Source organism: Pieris napi, chromosome 21 (assembly GCF_905475465.1).
Source record: "Pieris napi chromosome 21, ilPieNapi1.2, whole genome shotgun sequence".
Lineage (NCBI taxonomy): Eukaryota > Metazoa > Arthropoda > Insecta > Lepidoptera > Pieridae > Pieris > Pieris napi.
In genome coordinates this window covers 4,829,620-4,854,168 of record NC_062254.1, presented here as the reverse complement: position 1 = coordinate 4,854,168, position 24,549 = coordinate 4,829,620, and positions in this window count along the sequence as shown.

Sequence of the window (24,549 nt, the reverse complement as noted above, 5' to 3'; positions counted from 1 at the left end):
CTAGTAGCAATTTCTAAAATTTGTTACAACTACAAAATTAAATCTCCTACTCCCAATTGCAAGTAACAAATAACGCGCTCGATACTTTACGGACAGTACGGAATTGATTTATCTAGTTAGACCATCTTAACTCAGGCAATAAATAACAGAAACGAGGCGAACATTCATAAAACAAACACTAATTCCGCGCTCGCATTATATCACAGTAGCATATAATTAATCCGCTCAACTGGGCGGTGCTAGGGTGACTAGGAAACGTAGAATGGTCGGTAATGTTTAGAAACTCATCCTCCAAGAAGAATGAAGTTGATTTTAATTATAGATGAATTCCTTTATTGTTTTATTAAATTAAATAAATTTAAAAAGCAGCTTATTTTTTCTATTTATAATGTTATTTTTAAAAAATCAGTGGCACTTCAACCTTATAGGCAAGTAGGTGATCAGATTCCTGTGCCTGACACACGCTGTCGACTTTTTGGCTCTACGATATATCGGTTTCCTCACGATGTGTTCCTTCACCGTTTGAGAGAATGTTAAATGCGCACATAGACAGAAAATCCATTGGTACACAGCCAGGGATCGAACTTACGACCTCAGAAATGAGAGTCGCACGCTTAAGCTACTAGGCCAAAACTGCTGCTTATAGTGTTATTACTTTTATTATTATGTTACTTTAGTTATCAAAGGGTATTGTCTAAATTTTCCTCAAAAGCTTAGAAGAATTATGAAAATACAAAGATGTAGGAGGGTAATATTTAGACTTAACTCACTACGTTTTTGACATGCAGGAGTCATGTAAGTCAATTATTCTAGAGCTTTATCAACAACAAAAAAAATAAGGTTGATTGACAATGTATCAAGATGTGCGATGTCCCTTGAGTAACCTACGATATCAAACAATATTCTTTATTAGTAAAAAATTCTTGTACTCATTCTAATTAACTATATATATTGAAAATCTAAGGTTTACTTAACACCTGGTAACCCTATCCGCGGGCATACATGCATAGCGAACGGTGAGACCATGAATCATTTTATATGCATTGGTTATTTCAGTGCTGGCAAAAAGGCGTCGAGTTTGAAGATAAAAGGCCACCACGGCACGCAGGGTGATGCAAAATGCATCAAGCGCGGAAACCATTACAGAGCGGGCTTTTTTCCAATGAATTTTTGAATGGTCCACAGACTGGTTTTTTACGTCGTTCCGGGATAGAATATTTTTCAATTCTGAATGATAAATACTTAATAAATAACAGTAATCGCCTAATTCTGTGACGTATTCACGTCTGCACATGACGCATGACGAGGCCGTCACATTCCGCAGAATGAATAATTGTTCCCGTTAGTAGAATCAGAAGGCATACGTACTAGAGATCATGCAATAGACACATGCAACTTGCTTCATACCCTTCTGGACTTTTTTTTTTGACGTGACAAAGTCTTATAAATCGATGGAGCCGGCTGCACGCACGAAAAAACATGACTCATGCGGCGTTACCTCGCTCTGAGGCGTTCCATTTAAGACTTGAAGTGCAAGCGAGAGCGCGAAGCGACAGAGAGGCACAATCGGACTCCGCGCTCTTCAGCGTTCGACATCTGTCTCTCCCCTACTTGAGTGAGCGATTCGTGACGTTGTCACGTTCAACTATCGTCAGTAAACCGACTTTACAGACAACCGATTTTTTTAAATAAATATATATGACGGTGGTATAAAAAACCGGTCATCATTTCTCAGTCCACCGAAGCGTCGACATTCATTGCAATAAAATTATTAAACTTAACTTAACTTAAAATTTAACTAATTAATTAGATTAATAAAAAAATCAAACAAGGAAAATTAATGGATTTATACTCTTAAACTGTTAGGAACAAAGTGCGTCAATTTAAACTAAATAAAATATGAATGTTAATCATCGCGAATCTTTAAATAATACAGTCGAAATACATCAGAGTACTTAAGACTTGGAGCTGCAAAGGTCTTTGGAAAAAAGGAAAACGTCGCTTAGAAAACTCAAAGGACATTCGAGCTCTCAATCGGAAATGAAGCAGGCCGAGAAAGTCAAGCAATTTAACAGTCAAACCACCTCGGGCGAACCGTCCAGCCTTAAGATTATATCTCAATGTTCGTATTGCACGTTCCTAACAAATAATTTATGAACTCTTTGTATATTCTGAGATTTGATCGTGATAAATGTGTGCTTTGTGACGTTTCGTGTTTGCGTACGTTTGATAAATGGTGCTGTCAGTTATTCTTATATAGTTGTAGTATATAAAATTGTTTATATAGCTTATAGAGCAAGCGGAAAATAACAAACAGCGGAAATATAAGTCATTCTTCCAACTTTGATTTTGTTCCCTTTGGAGTAGACACTTGGGCCGTGGGTTCAAGCGCACAGGCGCTAATTAAAGATTTAAGTTGGCGCTTGGTGGTGACCCAGAGCAAGCATTAAACTACACTGCCAAAGGGACAAAACTTTTTGAATTAGTTTTAATTTTCTTTTTTTCCATTTTTGAAGTGAAACTTCTTTATCGGGGTTGAAAAAAAAATTAGTGTAACATTTTTTCGTTACGCGTCACATTTTTCGGTTACGCGCCATGTTGCTTTTTGAAGTCAAACTTCTTTATCGGCGTTGGAATGAAAGTTCTTTATCGACGTATGGGAGAAATTTTGTAGCAAATCGTCACGTTTTTCGGTTACGCGCCATGTTGCTTTTTGAAGTCAAACTTCTTTATCGGCGTTAGAAGAGAAGAAGAGATTCGAAGCCATTAATAACAAAAATATATAATAACGATAACAATGATAGTAATATATAATAACGATTAATGAAATTCTGTAATAATCTTAGTAGTAATAAGGTAAAATGAAATAATTGTATTTGTATTCATGTCTATGATAATAAAAGCCTTTTGTTAAACTTTATTTAACCAATTTCGTTAAGTTGCATATACACCTAGTACACGCACACATTTTTAATAATAATTATTACTATGTAGGTAAGATTATTGTTAATACTGTATATTTGTGTCTCATAGTATATGGTTGTACAGATTTATAGAATAGGGGTAATTAGGTAGGGGGCTCACCTAATATGAAGCGATACCTTCTGTGAACCTTTTGTGTTCCTATATCACAATATCAAAGTCAATCAATATCAATCAATCTTTGATCCGTCTAATAGGCTGTAATTCACACCGGAAAAGTATGGCATGACACTGTCGCCTGTTATTTTTTTATGGACTATCGGAAAATACTAGAACTATTGTGGAACAAATCGTTTGCACAAATACAAACAAATTAATTAATCCGACGAGTTCGACTAACGCCTACGCGACTGCGCCGCCGGTACCAGCGCTGTGACCATCATTTTTCTTTTTTTCATTGCGTAATAAGACCCCTGAAGAACCGCCATACTGGTACAAATGACCCACTATTTTGTGTCACTATCTCCCGGCCTATATAAGGCTTATTAAGAAAATAGCGAAAAGGTTAGTCGATATCACAGGAGTCCGAAGAGCTGGCAGCTACCTCGGACAAAGAATTAGCCTAGCTAAGGGGGAATGCTGCCAGTATCTTCGGACCCTTGCCGAGGGACTCCTTTTAATAATATATTTTAGATATTAAGTATTACTTAAGGTTATTAAGTAGTACTTTTATATTCTGTAATTTGGTTGTTGTATATTATAAATTCACATTTAGTGTTAGTTAGGTTTAAAACTTTATTTTCTCAAAAAGACAAAAAAAAATCACTTACGTGAGAATAATACTCTAGATTAACATAACATTGTAGTCGTTCTTAAAATAATCACAATAAAATATAGCCGTACATGCAATAAAGTTAAAAATAAAAGTAACCAAAGAAATGTGAATTAAAAGTAATTATAAGAAATGAATTTAAAAGTAATTTTGTCTAACATATTCACTTAGCTTCGATTTGAATGAATTGATAGAAGCAATATTTTTTATATCTGTGGGTAGTTTATTATACAGTTGTGCGCCTTCGTAGGTAAACATGTTTTTTGCCGTAGTTCGTACCTACTTTAGGTAATGCAAGATAAGCGTTAGTTACTTAAATCATTCACCGATGTATATTCTGTAACATGGTCGTTTAATCTTGAGGATGGTCAGGCGTTAGACGGCAAAGAGTAGCTCCCATATGGGATTAGCGCCAAGCGTTCCGCCCGCCGTGTTTCGCTAACTTTACGGTTATGACGCTGCACTTACGACTCTAGGGTTGCGCTCGTTAGGGTGACTAGGACTTGCAATAATATCCCAAATTTTTTTTATTTACGCGATGCGTTTAAATAATTACATTCGAGTTGGTAGTAAAAAGATGATTCGTAAATCCTTTTTTTAACTAAAGTAATATTTTGTCTCTTTCTTTCACATTGATGAAATGAGACAGAGTATTTTAGTTATGACGGTACAATGGCACTGATTATGTTTTTTTTAAAAAGGGGTTTATTTATAGCTATCAGCTATATCAGATACGGAGTATGTAGACGATATTTTAAAATTGAATGCATAAAAGTATTAAAAACAAACAATTGTATTGGGATTTTAACTTATTTTGAATTTTAATATTACAACTTTTGGCTAAAAATAAAAAAAAGCTTTATGTAATGTTTATATAAACATGATTTTTAGCAATTTCATTATATAAATGTTTGGGTATTCAGTTTATATTGCGACTGTGAAATTGTTATACTTTCAATATTAGCGGCCGTACAACTTCCTATAGCTACGTTACAAGTTCGATGTAGTTCTGTAAATATCCGTAGCGCTGATGTCGCCACCTTGAGTACAAGAACTCATTATTGAGATCGCGATTGTTGTCGGTATTACTATTGGAAGTATTTTTTTATAGAACAGGGGGCAAACTGGCAGGAGGCTCAGCTGATGTTAAATGATACCGCCGCCCATGGATACTCTCAATGCCAGAGGGCTCGCGAGTGTGTTGCCGGCCTTAGTTACAAAGTAAGGGAGTATGTTAGTGTGTGTTAGTCAGCTACTTGGAAGGGTAATGTTTTGATGTATTTTTGGATCATGGTCACCCCAGTAACGGTTACTTTATGTCTATTATTACACAATAGCCACCGACTATGGCCCGACGAGGCACCTTGTGTAGTCGTTTGCAACACTTATAGATTAGGTACTCAGACAAAGTTACTTTAACACGGGTTTATTGGCCTAAACAAACATTGTAGTGTACTACGGCTTTGTTCGTGCTTAGTAAGTAAAAGATAATATTAAAAAAAGGCTGTAATTCACATCTTTATATACAAATTTTCTGGGTGTGTGTATGTAAATAAACTTTTCCTAAATGGCTCGACCGACCGATTTTGATAAAAACAAATTTGTCAGACTCTACTCGAAATTGGTTTAGATTTATTTTGACGAGTTTATGTTCTTATTTTTTTTTGATAATGGTTTAGATTTACAATTAGACAACACCTGTCGGGTCCGCTAGTTTCTAATAAGAAACTTGTGATGCAAAAAATGGTTTTCTTAAAAATCTTTCTTATAAAACTCAATTCCATTTCAAAAGTTGCTAAAAAATACTTTATATGGTACGTAATACAAGAAATATAAATATAAAGAAACTTTATATTTATATTTCTTTTTTCCAAAAATATTTATTATATTGTAATTAACTTTTTTTAATTGGCTTCTTATATTTTTGGTATTTTAATGCAGTGTGGCTTCAGCGTGTGTCTCATCCCTAAGGTCTAGTTTCTAAATTCGGTTTCGCACCAATGGACTATTTGCGCACTTTTTCGTACGGTGAAGGAAAACATCTAAAAACCGGCACGCCTAAAAAGTCAACGGCGTGTCAGGCACAGTAGTCTTATAACCTACTTGTCATAAAAGAAACGATTAAGAAATCGGAAAAACTGATACAGAAATCTGAGGCCCAGACCTAAGAGGTTGTAGCTCCACATTATCCAAGAATTAGACCACGCACAATCGAATTAACACCAAATCACACGTTGACAACAAAAACTGTTGCCATATGAAGAAAATAGTTTTCCGCAATATGGTGAGGAGGTTTATTTTAATGGTCATTCCTTGAATACATTAAATAGGTCACGTATATATAATATAACCGGGTGATATTTTCCTTAATAAGCCCTGGAAAAAAATACAAGCAAATCAGCCAACCGATACATGCTATTTAAAAATGTGTATTAGATATATTAATTTAATTTTAAATAATAATTCGAGTGAAGTTCGAAATTCAAAAACTAAAAGTCAATCTTTTAAGCAAGGTCACGGCTATATTTAATATTCGAAAATATAATTGTAACTTATGATAATTAATGACAGTATTATAAATATTTTAGATTCTCGAAACAATAAAAATTATATTAATCGAATTAAACGCTGATCAGTCTTCTTGCACTAGAATTTAATAACAAACACTTAATAAATGGAATCTTGCGCTCTACCCACAATTTAATTGCAAATAGAAGTTTATATGCCTTCTAAAGTAGAGAATCCTCAGGTAAACTAGTTACCACAAACGCGTCGCAATTAAATGCATTTCCGGATATAGCCTCTACCGCTTCGGTTTATAATTTGCTTTATTTTTACACGCTTTATATTAGCTTCACCTGTATGTATGTATGTATGTATGTAACCGACTCCTTCGGACTCGATTTTGACCCACTTTAAACGGACAGATTTTATTCAAATTTTGCGCACCTGTCAAAGATCGATGACAATGCAATAATCCAAAAAAAATAAATTAACTAAAAAATAAATAATAGTTTAAAAAAACTAAAAAACACGCTTTTAAAGCACATCAAACTAAAAAGTGAAAAATAATTCCTAATTTAGGCTGAAAATGGTAATGAACAAAAAATACTGGTATTATTGTGAAAAAGCGTGGGGCGCTCTGTGATAGAGCAACGCACGCTTTTTCACAACCCGCGTGTTTTTTAGTTTTTTTAAACTATTATTTATTCTAAATAATTTTTATTTCATATGGAAGGTCTTACACGACTTTTGTTTGACTAGATATAACACAAAGAATTTTTTTTTAAGTTTCAAACATGCACCATATACCTCCATATACCACGGAATAATTGTAATCTTTTCCCACAAAACAGGGCCACCCTAAGACTAGTGTTAGATAAATTTTGTCACAACCATATGTCTGACATAAATAAAGTTTTATTATTATTATATTTAGTTAATGTATATGTGGGAGCAATGGTGTAACTGTCAGCTCCCGCTTAATAGCATCAAAGTAAAATCAGTTAAAATCCGTTAACACTATGGTGGCTTATTTGATTATTGCTAGACTTATAAATAAACCACTAGTACTTGACAAGATAGTAATAGTGACCTTAGTCATCATTATTAAAAGTAATTTGTTAGTATTGAACCTTTGAAATAAATACAAACAATAATAAATAATCATTTGAAAATGATTCCTACGACTGCTGTTTGGTTTCGGTCGTAGTACACGAAATATCACGAAACTTATTTATTACAAATTCAGGTTGCTATAAATACATGCACTTGTTGGCAATTGAGTGGTTGAACCAAGAATAATCATTTAAAAAGTAAATATAAAGTCAAAAGTAATAAAAACACAGGTAATTTTTTTCCATGCGCTTGTAGTCTATAACCGGCTGATGCCAACAAATTATTCAAAATGTTGACGTCACCTTTTATAATAGTCGTGCTTTTTAGTATTCTAGACATGGTTCAGGCTCTCCTTTGCTGCTGTCAATTATCGGTTTCTGTATCTGCCTTCCTGTCGTTAGACGTCAATATTCATATATTGTTTCTGCCTTTGAACTATCTCTCGTTCTCCGTCAAATCATAGTCAGGACTTGTTCCGTCAATTGTCTTTGTCCTTCCCTTTGTCTAATCTAATCTTCCCCGTGATATATAATAACATAGCTTTAGCGTGTGATAGCAGTTCAAGTATGTTATGTTAGTCGAGTAAACCCACTAGAATACCAACGAGCCTAACCTATTTGTTTTTTTCCATGTAAACCATTATAAACTGCGCTAGTAGCTATCGTCCGCTAGACTTAGTTTACGTCAATAGACAGCGTAGATGTGGTATAGCAAAGAGTACAGATGGCGTGAGGCAATGTTTTATAAAGAGAAATACATATAAACCTTCCCATCTAATGTTGAAAATGAAGTTGATAGAATACCCTTAAAGACGGCGATACGCCTTTGTTTATTCTATGTAAAGATAAAGGCGTGCGAAGCCAGAACATACCGATAGTATTTTAATAGAAGCGGCTTAACGCTTTGTGCTTTTCGAGCTTTTATCCAAACAAACCTGACGTTAAAACAAACAAATCATTCTAAACAAAACAAAACTCGAACCGTAAATCAAGTTAAATGGAATTTTGAAATAACAAAAACAATGACGTGACAATTCGCGATTCCATCAATCACTTATCTCCATCCAACCGAGATGATGTATGACGCAAAACAAGGTATGTGGTACTAAACGCTATTATTAAATAGTATATATTTGAGTATTAAATATTAAAATGCGTTACAGTCTTTGCGAAAAAAAATCGGTTGTCTGTAAAGTCGGTTTATGACGATAGTTGAACGTGACAACGTCACGAATCGCTCACTCAAGTAGGAGAGAGACAGATGTCGAACGCTGAAGAGCGTGGAGTCCCATTGTGCCTATCTGTCGCTTCGCGCTCTCGCTTGCACTTCAAGCCTTAAATGGAACGCCTCAAAGCGAGGTAACGCCGCATGAGTCATGTTTTTTCGTGCGTGCAGCCGGCTCCATCGAATTATAAGGCGTTGTCACGTCAAAACTCAACTCAATCGACATTCTATGTAAGCATTATAAGCACGTAAGTAGATTTTTTAGCTTTTAAATATTCAATTTACGTCAAAAAAATAAGGTTGTTGGTGGACGACGCTTTTAACGTCAAACATAATACATAGCAGATTAAGTCCAAAATCTTTATATCCCAAACATAAATGCAAACTAAAGGGAACTGCTAAGAAAGAAGGTTAATGCGTAAATGGATCATTACGTTAGTTAATTAGCCGCTAAGGCCTCACTTTTTGCAAATTACATAGTTGTTATAAAACTTATAAAAAATGTATGTACTGAAATCAGAAAGAAAATATTAAAAGTTTTTTTAATATTTAGTGTTTTTTGAATTAAACGTTGAAGTTTATATAAAACCTATTATAAATACAAATTTAATTAACCGGGGATAAAGTTAATTTCCATAAGAAAATTAGAAACAAAATCTATCAGATTAGTCATAGACCGTAAGTTGTCGTTGTAGCGGTTCGACTAAAAGGCATCTCCCACATATATATAATATATATGTATATATAGTATATAATATATATATATATATTATATAACATATATATATATATATTATATATTATATATATGTCACAGGAAGATAACAAAATCCGCAAGTTCTATTGACATTCAATTGACAATTCCACCTGTGAAAATTTCAAAATTCCCAGGATTTCATATTTTTCCCGGTGGTTTTGCGACTAGACACACGATGGTGCCACTCACTCACCTCCACTACAACGGTGACCAAATAAACAGATCAATGAATGAGCGAATGAGTCGCTGGTAATGTAGTTTTATGTATGTCACCGGAATATAACAAAATCTCGCAAGTTTATAAACTTTCGTAGGAGAGATAAATTGTATGATTGAAGATCCCGGTGTATTGGAGGTGAGTGGCACCAAAAATTTAATAGTGTAAGTACTTGGCCACGGTGTAACACGCGGGCTACAAATCAGCGAGGCGCGTCTTTTACCTCAGCTTATTATACTATATATTATACGAGTATATTACGCTGAATTACCACGCTTCATTCATTCATCGCCTTTTACTTACTTCATTCAACCTTGACATACCTTTTAAGATGAGGAGTTGTATAAGAAGAGGAAGATTTGTTTAAGACTAGGATTTGGATTAGGATCAGGATTAGGATTATGATTAGGATTAGGAATAGGATTATAATAAGGATAAGGATTATCATTAAGATAAGGATTAGGATTATGATTAGGATTAGCAGTAAGATGAGGATAAGGTTAAGAATTAGGAATAGGACTAATCCTATTCCTAATCCTAATAATCCTAAGATTAGGATGTCGAGGTCTGTATGGAAGGCCTTCTCTCAAAAGCACGAATAAGAGAGAGCCTTTTGTGTCCAGCAAGCATTAATATCTCTGAATATATTATTAGGAAGTGACAACTAACATAAAAATGGTTATGTTTACCATCTATATTGTTATATTTGTTCACAAAGTATTTATCTTCCTATGTAACAATACGGTAAGATGTCTAATTAAAGCGATGGTTCCTAACCGTTTGTTTAACAACCGGTCAGCACCTGGTGCCAGTGTTCTCAGGGTACTTAAACTCGATACGGCAGAGTGGTTATTTTCGAGAACGAAATTTGGCTTAATGCCGAGGTCGAGCCGCAATGTTGCTGCACCTTCTGACCTCAATCGATGGTCGTTAGTTCCAATTTTAATTGAAGCCATCACAAGAATCCATATCCATATCAATTATGAACTAACTCTGCAATGGAAGCATTTTTCTTGGAATCGTTCCGAATATTTCAAGAAATACATTTTAATCAGATTTTATAACTAAATGACTTAATCCGATAATTTATAATTTCAAGAAACCGACAAAACCACTTATCTACTTATTTATGAACGTACTACGTATTACTTTGATCTTATGGATTATTAAGAAATAAATTATTAAAAACGTAGAAACTGAGGCTCTGCTTATTAAATTAGAATATGTATCTATTTATCGTAGCATTTGCGTAGCAGCGTAGCAACATCTACGAATACCACTTAGGAATTCATATTAAAATAAACTGTTTAGCGAAGGTAATATTCGAGTATAGAAGTCTAGACATGTAAGACGTGTGTTAATTATAATAAATTTTATTAAAAAAAAATCATTTCAGCTCTTTAATTTTTATTTCACGCTGTGCTATACATCTACGAAGTAAAAGGAATATAATGCGCTGTTATTATTCTTGCTTACTAAGCCTAATACAACAGTTATTATTATTTATATTCTTTAGAAATTTAACCTTCGACGGACCATTAGCCTAATAGCAGAGCAGTGAGATGGCAAAAACAGATTAATCCGTGCACAGTCATCGCTTATGCCTTATTTTATTAATTGGTAGCAATTCCGAAAACTGCTTGCGAAGCTGTTTTATTTAGCTATATACCTATATAGTAATAAGAAAAAGCCTTGTTTCGCGTCAATGAACTGACATAATTAGGAAAGCATCATTGACATAACTTTTGTCTATAGTTTAAGTAAGGCCTCAAGATGACGCGTTCATTAGTTGCTGACTGACCCCTTCTTCGATAAAAATAGTTACGACGTGTTAGGAACAGAAGAATTTTCATACGTATATCTATTAAAGTAAAACAAAATATCTATCTTCTTTATTAGTTTGAAGGGTCCTTCAATAGTGCGTAACGATTCTTAAAAGTCCGGAAACGAACATGCGAGCCGTCTGGCAGTGTGTGTCCATGGGAGGTATCACTTACCATCAGGTGAGCCTCCTGCCAGTCTGCCTCTTGTTCGATAAAAAAAGTGATGATGACATGTGACAATGTGAAGGCACATTCAGCTACCGCTGACAATCGTACCAGAAAACACCCACCCACGCAACCAAGCTTTGTACTTGAGTAAAATTATAATATCATTACGATGATTAATCGTAAAGACAAAATACATAAGCTCTCTTTCTAAACTTAAAATTCTTCATTCGAAGGGATTTTATTGATTTCCAAAGCTCCGTTTAATAGAACCTACCTAAGAGGGGCGGACAAATTTATTTTCTCGTCACGTAGTATGCAAGAAGGATCCCCCGAAATTTAATGAATTTGAGTAAGAAAGTAAATTAACTTTGAAATAATAGTAAGAAAGTTATTGTCAGTTTGCAAATTATTCTTTTAGTACCTTTATAAATCGTTTAACTGAAATAGGTTTCAGAATATATTTATTTCACAAAGTTTTATTAACGGTATCAAACGTCAAATTCATAATTATAATTTGTATATTATATATAAATAATCCGTGCGTGTTTTTGCAATAAACTCCATCTAATTATTGGACTGATTTACTTAACTTTTTTGTGCGTGTGCAAATGGATTCGATTTAAATTTAATAGTTTTTTGTTTAAGTTTGATTTTTTTTATTTACGACTTGTACAGGACAACTTCTGTCAGGTCCGCTAGTGTTTATGTATAAATGCAATGTTCACACTAGTCTAATATGCAGTTCACATTGAAGATGCATATAATAATTTAACCTTTACGATGTATCGCAACTAAAATATAATGACAATAAAAAATATATTTCTATGAAATAGCTTCGATAGTTTTAAATAACTTGGCACTGAAATCCTTTGTAAAGCTTTATTGCATAGTTTTATGTTACAGTGATATATACGGATATACGGAGTAACGTAAATACTACAAGTCATACTAAAGTATTTGGCTGAACCACAATACAATAATTTTCGATGATGATATAACGCTGGCTTGGCAAGATATTGGTCGTTCGTATAATAAGTCAATAGATATCCTCAGTCGAGCCCTTCAATCGCTGAATTCGTTTCCTACACACTTAGTAGACAGTATTTTGAACAGACATCAGTTCATCATATTTACCGATCACAGATCAACACAAATAACGATTATAGTGTAGCATATTATTGATTAATTTTAATAATATTTATTATTTAAAAATTAACAGTCATATTTAGTCATATTTACTTTGGGCATTAATATGGATTTTGTGGATGGACATTTAAGTGTTTCGATTGAGCTTTGAATAATAATAATAATATTATCCTTATTTCCTTCATTAACTGACTACATTGACTGTAACCCCTTCTGAGGTAAAGGCCTGCTTTCCAGCTTACTTTCTCCATTAGCTTCCTGCCTTGCGGTTCTGTAACTCACTTTTCGAACTCGCACAGCGGTTTCTGAAAAGGAGGGAGTTTATTGTTTATTTTTTTTCAGGATGCTAAATCGTAAAATTACTTCTTCACGACTGATTTGAGCGAGACCGCCGCTGCGAAAGCCGCTGTGCGAGTTCGAAGAATGAGTTACAGAATCGCAAGGCTGCTGTCGTTTCTATATATTCCACCTGTGTTAGGGCGCTCCCTTCTCGGTCCTTTCTTTTTAGTTGTCAAGTTAGACAAACTCGGCCTTTAATATGAAAATATTAATAAGGATTTTTATTATATTTCAGACGTTACAACGAGTTTCCCAGTATTAACGCTCGGCTTCCTTTGAAATATTTTAAAAAGATTTTCGTTGTATTACGTGTTGAAAACAGAACATTTTCATTTTAACTTCAAAAAACTCTTTTATTTCTTGCACGCGTATGTAATAACTCAATTCAACGAATCGAACGTTTTATGAATCTCAATTGAATTGCTTTATGGCTGTTGAAAAATCACTGTCATGAAATTCTTAGAATGCCTGGAATTTTGAAATAAAAAAGTAATTGTTAAACCGAATACTTAATAATGATAACGAAACCTTTTTTTTTTGATATCCGAGGTGGAAATGCATTTGCGCATCCCCGAACAGGGGTATGTGGGACTCGACCCACGCCAAAATCTCTGCTATTCAGAGACTGGGTGAGCAATACCCACTAAAACAACCTCGAGTAGTTCCGACAAAGCCACGTTACGGAGGCTCCGGGGTCGCTGTCACATTCTACCGGGACCCATGATAACGCAACCTAGGAAAATAAAAAATGTTGGTTTCTCAGTAAATAATTGTGTTTTTTTGTTTTAATATAATCGTCACCTATTCTGATTAATCTTACAAATATTTAATCAGTTTTTTAACCATATTACAATTTCATTAATGTTTTTGTTTAAACGACAAAATTTACGATCCTTTCACAATAGACATCATCATTTTCTTGTTTTTAAATTAAATATTTTAGACATATTTGAAATTAATAAAATAGATTAACATAGTTGTGATAAAATTAAACAAGCAACCACAAAAAAATAACCAAAACTAACCTTAAATGTAAAAACTAAAATTATTAAAAGGAGTCACTTTAGGCAAGGTTCCGAAGATACTGGCGGCGTATAGCTAGACTAAATCTTTGTCCGAGGTAGCTGCTAGCTCCTTCGGTCTCCTGTGATGTCGACTAACCTTTTTTCTAGATTATGTTGTGATTATGTATGGTTTATCTTAGAGGTTACATGCGTTCTTCCTGCCTTTGGGAAGATTACACCATACACATTTTACACTTTATATTGGCTAAACCGCTTATACAACGCCGTTGGCTTCTATTGAAGGCAGCATTATGTACCCTTCAGTCAAAACCGGGTTTGTTTGCCTACGTTTCAGTCGATAAAACATTCAGGAAACGACCTAACATTGTGCTCTCGAATACACAACGCCACATACAATGGAATTTGGTTATATCCTTGTGCAAATAAGCGGCTAAGCGAATGTAAATTAGCTCACTGTTTACGCAACGCAAATAGGCTGCAGGAATTGCCTAATCAAAGATGTATTACACAATGTAAGATTATAATCTAGCGATTTTATATTTGTATAATGGTATCAATCGCTTATACGAGTACTAGGAATAAATAAGGCGCAACTGCGTTTCTCTGTGAATACAAAAGATTTATTTACAAAAGAAATATCTATTAATTTACATTTAATAAAAAATATATTTACAAATTATTCACTCACCTGTGAATACAAAAGAAACAACTTTTAAAGCCTATATTCTAGGTTTTATTAAATAAAATTAAAAAATTAAAACATCTTACATCTATTATGTCAAGTGACAAATTAAACATCGTCGATCAGACGGCAAAGAAGAAAAATAAAATAAAAAAAGATTTTGTATATGAAAATACGTTTTCCTTACATTTGTATATAGCAATCGTTAAAATGCCGCTAAAACGTGTGTTGGTCAAACCACGTAGATGCAAAACGTGAAGTACAGAAAAATAAAATTCGTAGAGAATAACGTAGTTGACAGACATTAACCCGTTTAGCAGCAACTGTTTTATATTAATTGATTTTAGTTGTTGATTAAATATATAACATAGTTTCAAATCAATTTGTGTGTCTGTCAACTTTTCAAGAAAATATCATTTAATTCTGTAATTAGTGTTTCTGATAATTCTATAAAGAAAACATTGCTTTCTTCAGGTAAAATATAGTTAAGAAAGTTAATAGAACATTAAATATTTCCGTGTTATTGTCATAGTTGGAAATGCTTGTCCTTTCATGGCACGAATAGTTTATACCAACCTCTTTCAGATGCAAATAATTTCAGAAAGCTGAAGTTTTCCTTTGCCTTTGTGAATAGGGAAATGTTTTCTTATCACTGTACTCAAAGATTCGTCGGGAAATCCACCTTTTTATGTCGATCAGGCACGTCCTGAAGTTTGAAACAAAAGAAGTAAGGTGACAAACTCGCGTAACTTATTGAAATCGTTCCTGACATAAAGTTGCTATTGTGGAGTTGTTAAGGTGTAGAGAAATTACGCTCGGATTTGGAACTTTGAAATATTGTTACAAGAGTTATCGAAATTGACGTCTTATTTGTAAGGAGAATTTTGGAATCTTCAGTATTAATATATTACATATTCCCGTGTAGGGGTTTTTAAGTTTTCTTATTAATATATTTTCATACGCAATATTTACTCGTACAATGATATCAATGTTGTTTTCTTTATTTAATTATATTAAAAATTATCATACCATAAATAATAATGATCCAGTTTCTTTGATTAGTTGAATTTTTTTATAGACAAGTGGATCAGCTTTCTGCGTGATTTGTGTCGGTTTTTAGGGTTTACACATATATGTTTGCCTTCACTGTTCCTTAGCTTGCGCACCCAGAAAGAAAATTCCATTGCTACACATGCAAAGCCGGGATTAAAACGCACGATACCAGAGTTAAGAGTTACGCTTAAGCCACTAAACAGGATTTAACCCACAGCTACACATAATGGTATACGTAATTGCCGAGTATGTTATTATTGTAATTAGGGAAACTATTGTTATATATTCTGATAATCGTCGCTATATCATAATAACATATTATGTACATGTTTAGTCTACAACTTCACAAATTTAGATTGCTATTGTAATTGTATAAAAGTATCACGAAAGATCTTTTGATAAAAGTAATTACTATTTAATAGAAGTATTCTTCTTCTTCTTATAGTGCCATCTCCTTGCGAAGGTTGGCGATCATCATGGCTAGTTTAATTTTGGATGCCGCGCTTCTAAACAATGACTTGGTGCTTTGACCAAACCATTGTCTCAAGTGCGTCTGCGGCCAGCCCTGCGATTCTGTAACTCACTTTTCGAACTCACACAGCGGTTTTCGCATCGGGGGTCGCTCTCAAATCAGTCGTGAAGCAGTCATTTTATGATTTGGCATTCTGATAAACAATAAACTACAAGCTCCCCCCTTTTCAGAATGCCAAATCATAAAATGACTGCTTCACGACTGATTTGAGAGCGACCCCCGATGCGAAAACCGCTGTGTGAGTTCGAAAAGTGAGTTACAGAATCGCAGGGCAGGTCTCCTTCTACCTGCCACTTTGCCTTGTATGATTAGTTGATGGAGCTCATATTTTTTGGAGTTACGTAAAACGTGTCCGAAATAATCTAGTTTCCTTTTCTTAACCGTCATAAGCACTATAATAGAAGTATTAACAACTATAATGACAAATTTACACATTAATTTACGCTTTCATGAAAAATCGCAACACAAATATTGTTCGTCGCTTCGTAAAATATATATATGAAAACCATTCCCTGAGCGGATTCTTATTATCATTACCGTAACCAGTGCTGTAATAAAATAACAAATGTGACCATCAGTCGTGATTATGTATTCTCTCACATGTCCGCCGCGACCGGACCGGCGCGACTCTGAAATTGCGCCATTGTTGTCCACGGAAATTTCTATACTCCATGTAATTCATATTCACCGACCGTTATAATTAATGAGTGGTAATTTAATATTAGGAAAACAGGAAATTGTGAATTCTAAATTGAAATTATGAACCACTTTGGAATATATGGAAATCAATGAGGATTCTGTCCTTTCTATCTAGGATGTAAAAATCCTATCTAGGATGTATAAAAGAAATTTGATAGATTTTACTACAATAATAATAAAGCCTCATTTATTTCCTGATTTCCACATTCATATAATACTAGCGGACCCGACAGACGTTGTCCTGTCTTAACTATGAATATTGATTTCAAATTGGTATAATGAATTAAAAAATATTTCAGAAACAAAGTGTTTATTATTCTAATGCTTTATGTTATACAACATTTTTTTTTTGTTTTTCTGGCTCGCATATTATTATATTATCAATATAATAACTCCGATCGAAGCATTTATTTTGAACGATATGGTCTAAGATCCCGCTATACAACGACCTTCACCGAGATGCTTATTTAATGAAACTTATTTTATATTTAATTTAATATGTCAATAAATATAATCCATATGGGTTGCCTAGCAAATTTCGGTCCAGAGTATTTTAATTAATATTAAAAAAAAAAATATTTTTTTAAACATTTCACCGGTATGATTATTAGATTAATTCTATACCAATCGAAAGTATGAAGCCAATAGAATACGCAAACGTTAGGTTGTTTTTAATCAATTAATTATTTATGTGTATATTTTTTATGTGACACTAAAGTATATATACATCTTTAGTATAAAAGAAGGTTATATTGATACATATATAATACTACCCTGATTAAAAATATTGATTGAAAAAAGTTCAAAAAATTTACTACATGCAAATTATAAAAAACTTTTTTTTTTAAATATTAATTAAACATACTCTGGACTGAAATTTGCTAGACAACCCATATGGATTATATTTATTGACATATTAAATTAAATATAAAATAAGTTTCATTAAATAAGCATCTCGGTGAAGGTCGTTGTATAGCGGGATCTTATAATATTCATTTTTCTTACATCCTCTGACGATATTTGCAGCACAGCACGCATTCTGTCAATGTTGTGTTATGTCAAATGCCACAAGGTTACACCAAAAAGTTCGAATTGTATGGTGGTTAAGTATTCTTGAATTTTCTAATTTTCCGCGCAATTTGTTTCGTTTTTTCTTTTATAAGAACCTTCTCCTGACAATTACAAACACAACAAAAAAAAATCAGACAAATCGGTCGAGCCGTTTTCATGTGATGTCGTGACAACGGAAAACGGGTTTCATTTTTATATATATAGATATGTCGGAGCAATGGCGCTGGTATTGGCGGCCAATGTAATTGTATGTCACAGAGGTCGTAAACTGACAACGTCAAAGTCTAATCAGTTTATAGCCGTTAATACTTGTGGTTAATTCGATTTGCCAATATTACTCGTACCAGATCTGCAATCGCCATTGTCATTTTAAGTTAATAACTTCGACATGACATAAGGTTAATACTTGTGATTTATTTGTTTTGGCAATGTTGCTGGATTTACAAATTTACTAATGTTTGATAGTCTGTAGAAGTGGAAATTTCATAGTCATTATTATTAATGTGTCAGCTGACATTGTCATTATAATTTAATAACATCAAATAAAATTAGTCCAAAACTGTTAATACTAGTGGTTTATTTAATTGGTCGATGTTGCTAGATCTATAAATTAACGACTATTCCATGGTCGATAATAATAGTGATTCTACAATTATTATTATTACAAGTAAGGAGTATTTAAACCTTTTAAAATGAAAGTCAATAAATATTAAAGTAATCATTTGACACTCGTTTCTACGACTGCCATTTGACTGAATAATCGATTCGGGTTCGTTCGCGGAACGAGTACACGAAATGTTACGAAAGTTAAAAGTCAAAAATCATTTATAGACCAGTGGCAGATAGCCTTTAAAATAAATAAAAAGTGAAAAAAATTACAGTAGGATGAAACCCATTAGAAAAGGAGGGGAATATGATCAAAATGAAAGGAAAAATAAATTACGGTCGATCTGAGGTCGGGAAGGGTTAGGGGGGGGGAGTTTTAAGGGTAAAAAACGGTTTATCTCGATTTCCGGCAAAACTAAAAGTCCTATCGAAGAAAGTTAAATGGCAAAGTTGTAGGCAATAAAAAGATCTACAACTTTTGTATTTGCAGATTTTTCACATAACCTCAAAATTTAGGTGAAAAATTCAACAAACCAACTTTTTGGTTTTTTATTTCTATCTTTTACAAAAATTTATTTTTTCAAACGAAATTTGGTGAAAACTTACCTTATTATGTCCCAAATATACTGTAATTTATTTGATTAAAAATATTTATTTTTTCACCTTATTTTGAATTAATATCGAAAAAACACCCTAATTTTCAATCGAAAATTCTGACGTCAAAATTTCAGCTTTTTTCAAAAAGTTGATGTGCTTTCAGTGCGTTGAAATCTCTACTTTCCTATGGTAAAAAAAAATATATATATTAGGGTTAGGGTTAGGGTAGAAGGACTCCTTTCTCCGCAATTAGACTCGTGGTTGGTCCGTTGTCCGTACGAGTCCTGGCTAATTTAGCCAGCCTAGCTCCTTCCAGAAGCACAGAAGTCTCCTGGGCACTTCACAGGCTTCCCGGAGCGACCTCACCGTTCCGAGGATTTTTTCACGTTGAGTAGCCACAGCCTCGCATTCCAGGACTACGTGGGTGACTGTTTCCTCTGCGCTGAAACAGCCTCTGCACAGGGGGCTGACTGTCGCGCCTAGGATAAAAAGATGTTTATTTAGGAGGCAATGACCCGTTATTGTCCCTATCATTATTTTAAGGTTGGTTCTATTTAAGTTAAGTAGGCGCTTTGTCAGTTGCGGGTTTACTGCTGGCAGAGCCACTTTGGACTCTCTGCAGGCCGCACCATGCGACCATCGTTGTTGCTGGAGTTCAGCGGATCTCTGGCGAATCCAGGTTCGCACCAGCGAGAAGGGCAAAGGAAGGAGCGGATACGGGCCAGCAGGCATCATTCCGGAGCCTCTTCTCGCAAGCTCGTCCGCAGCATCATTGCCGAGAGATCCACTGTGTCCCTTTATCCACTGCAAGGTAACCCTATTGGTTCGGCCTATGACCTCCAGTGCTTCATGACACAGGTTTTTTTGTTTCCGAGCGCCATCAGCACGGATGCACTGTCAGATACGAATTTAATGCAAAAGTCATTAATCCCTAGCCGCTGCACGGCTCTGGCTGCTTCGGTTAAGGCGACACATTCACATTGAAAGATCGTGCTCTGTGTGCCCAAATGCAAAAAATCGTATGCAGTAACACCCAGACCCGTCATCCCCTTCCCTACGTCTCTATGAAATACGAAAATTTTAGCCCATCTAAAGGCTAAAAAATTTTTTTATTTCACTCAGGTATATATAAGTTATCTTAAAATAGTAATAAATAGGCATCTAATTATAATTTAAAGAAGATTCGTAGGGAAGGGGATGACGGGTCTGGGCGTTACTGCATACGATTTTTTGCATTCTCCGAGAAGATTTACTATGGTAATATATATATATTTTTTTACCATAGGAAAGTAGAGATTTCAACGCACTGAAAGCACATCAACTTTTTGAAAAAAGCTGAAATTTTAACGTCAGAATTTTCGATTGAAAATTAGGGTGTTTTTTCGATATTAATTCAAAATAAGGTGAAAAATAAATAATTTAATCAAATAAATTACAGTATATTTGGGAGATAATAAGGTAAGTTTTCACCAAATTTCGTTTCAAAAAATTTTTTTTTTGTAAAAGATAGAAATAAAAAACCATAAAGTTGGTTTTTTGAATTTATCACCTAAATTTTGAGGTTATGTGAAAAATCTGCAAATACAAAAGTTGTAGATCTTTTTATTGCCTACAACTTTGCCATTTAACTTTCTTCGATAGGACTTTTAGTTTTGCCGGAAATCGAGATAAACCGTTTTCTACCCTTAAAACTCTTCATACACTTTAATTTAGGTGGTGTTTTTGAGTCATCGTTAAGGTTATTGTTTGTTGCTTTGTCAACAATCGGATCCTGTCTTTGTCTGTCATGAAACCCTTTCCTTACTACCTTCCTTTCTCCATGCATAAATGTTGACCTTCCTGCACCACGGTGCTGCCCTCGATTCTGTGACTCCTCGCTCTTTAATTAAGTTTCCCCTCTCATTCCATCATATACATTATTACGAAAGTAACAATATAAAAAATATAGTAAAGGCCTCTTTCAAACGGCTCTATCTCTCTCTATCTTGAATTGTTTATGCCAATCATATAGTTCTTTAAACACATCAGTACACTATGCAAGAGGACGGCTTTTCTCTCTTCCTTGGTGGGCCTGTGTAACTATAAAAATGTATACATACTTTAGAAAAGGATCTATTTCACCAAAAAGTTAGGTTGATTAATAAAGTAAGCCTTTACGTGATTCGGTTTTTCCGTGTTTGCGGAAATGTGGAATTACATATGTCTACATTTCTGAAGTATAAGAATCCTTTTATCTCACAATAATTGCTCTTGGAATTCTCGGCATGAACGTATCTAGTACTCTTGTATAGGACTATGGTGAACTCTATGGGACTGAGCCTAGGTGACTGATGCCCAGTTCTGTGATTTAAGTTAGTTTGTTATGTCCAGTCAATTTATGTGTCACAGGTATGACTCATGAACTCCATTTACCTTCACAGAGTAATCAAGGGAAACATAAATAGAATTGTTGATTAGCACCAAGCAGACATGTGTTTAGTGAATTGCCTACATTAAACCTCTGCTAACGACTGTCCCATTTCGGCTGATCGAACGATTGACTGAGTTTTCACTAAAGTGTATTTACTGGCATACGTAGGAAATCAAACGTGTGAATTGTCATTTACGAATGTTACTAATGTAACAGTATACATATATTTTATACTAGCAGACCGGCCAAGCGTTGCTGTGGCTAAGGTTTTTGTTATATTACATAGTAGTAAACTATTCAAGGGAAACGGTAGGAGAACACCAGTCATGGGGACCACCATGCTTTATTGGTGGTTATGCCATTCAATTGTAGCTTATGTGAAACGTTGGTACTTTGAACACAGCGCCATCCGCGCAAAATGAATATTTTGCAATTAATTAATATAGCGGGTATAAATTGAGATGTAAGCTATCCTATCTTTTAAGTTGGATCAAACTAGACACGGTGTGCAAATTTGATTGATATCGGTTCGGTAGTTTAGGAGTCCATAGCCACCCAGTCCAGTCCAGACCAACAACGTGACACGTAATTTATATATATAAAGATGTAATTCTATCATATAAAATGATATTATAAATAACTAGCTGTGCTCTGCGGTTCAACCCGCATTAATTCAGTCGTAGCACGATGTTCTATAGCTTAAAGCTTTCCTCGGTAAATTATAATTAATCGGACTAGAATGTAAAATTGTTTTACACCACATTGCTCTATTGTTAATAGTTTCCCCAGCATATGCGATTTAGGAAATATTATTGGTGTTTTTCACACCTTGTGGGTTACACATTCATAAATTCATACAAAACCCCAAAATAAAATATTCTATAGCCTATGTTCATCAAGATGTAGGATTCTAAAGGTGAAGGTCAGTTTTGTAGTTTTGGAGTCTAATCAATGCCAACAAACTAACAATAAACTCTTTCCTCTTTATAATATAAGTTTACATGATTTATTTAAATAAATTAATGATTAATTAAGATTATCGAGTCATAAATTTCTACTTGTGCTTAATTGTTAAAAATTGTTTTTAGCAATATTTTGGAGAACTGTCAGTGACCAGTGTTGGCTTGAGGGTGCGACTCTCATCCCGCATGTGGTCATAGGTTCAATCCTCAGCTGTGTATCAATGGATTTTCTGTCTGTGCATGATTTAACAATCATTCATGCGACCAAGGAAAACATTGTGCCGAAATTGGCATACCTTTGACCCAAAGAGGGCGTATGTCATATCACAGAAGGATCACCTGCTTGCCTATTAAAAAAAACAAATGACCACAAAACAGATACAGAAATCTGAGATCAAGGGTTGTAGCGCCATTAGTCTTTTTACTGGTATATTAGGTTATATAATTTTAAACATGACTGTCGAATATAAACTTAATAATATAATTTTCATAAATACAAGTGAAAATATACTCAGATATAACTTAATAGCTCGAGTAGCCTAAAAGTCACTTACGGTAATTTGTGCGTCCCGAACTTGACTTCAAATTAATGAGGCGTAGCCCTAATGTTGGGATTAACATAAATTCCACAGTTTTTTACCGAAAAATTTATCGATCTAGTTTCAAGAGCTGTCAAACAATGTTTCCTACATAAAATTTAAGACATTTGACAGCGTTCAAGTTGATTGTGACTTGAGGTACGAAATAGAATTAGGATTTTTTCTAAGAAGTTAAGTTATTGAATAGATCCAGTCTGGTCCGAGATTATAATTATTATTATTGAAATATATTTTACATGCTGTTTCGGGGTTGTGTAATATTAAAACATACGTGAATTAGATAGATGGAGTTTAAGACATTGTCTCAAATGAAAGTGCCACCTGTGTATGGTGGCACTTTCATTTGAGACTTTTTGAGACAATTACTTAATTTCGTCCAATTTAAATTAACCAAAAACAAAGAATGCGTACTTATAATATATTGTTTTTCCACACAATTAATATATTTATTTTTGTAATTAATTTGCTACACGTTTAAGTTTTCAGCGGGTACTTAACTGAGAAACCCATGCTTTAAGTACCCGCAATTAGCACCGTTTATAAAAATAATTACACAAAATATAGCGCTTTAAATGATTAAATGATTATTAATGCGATATACGTCTTAATTTCAAAAATGTAGGTGGCTAAAATGGATATCTAATGATTTTTGTTAAAAAAATGTAGTTTGGAACGCAACCAATTTTAAGTTACTATGTTTATCACAACTCACAAGAGGTCCTTTTATTACTTTTGCACAAAATATTGTACTTGGTTTGCCTCAGAATAATAATTAACTAAATAATCCGTTTCTAAAAACATCAACGTATATTCTCCCAATTTTAGTTTCAAGACAACGCATCCGTTACAGACAAAACACATTCTATATAAAACAACTGATAGGTTCTTGTTAATAAATTGTCTATCCAAATAGTTTGAACACTACCACAATTTAACATATTATTTAATATAGGTTTTCTGTTAATAAAGCTTTAGTTAACGTTTCTATTTCCTTTGTAATAACGAGCCACTCGTTTTTATAAAAAAGTTACATCATGATTTTGCTTAAAGCCTGGATAAGCTAACAAAGAACCAATGACAAAAAGTGAATTTTCTTATATTCTTTTAGCTTTTAATTCTTTAGCGATCAAGTCTCAAAGGCTGTAGTCAGTATGCAGACAAAGTAACGAGATATCAGCGCTACAAAGCAGTATCAATACTACCATTTTTTCTTTGTGAAATGTTTTTAATTTATAAAAAGAAAGATTTTCGGTTGTATATTTGTTGA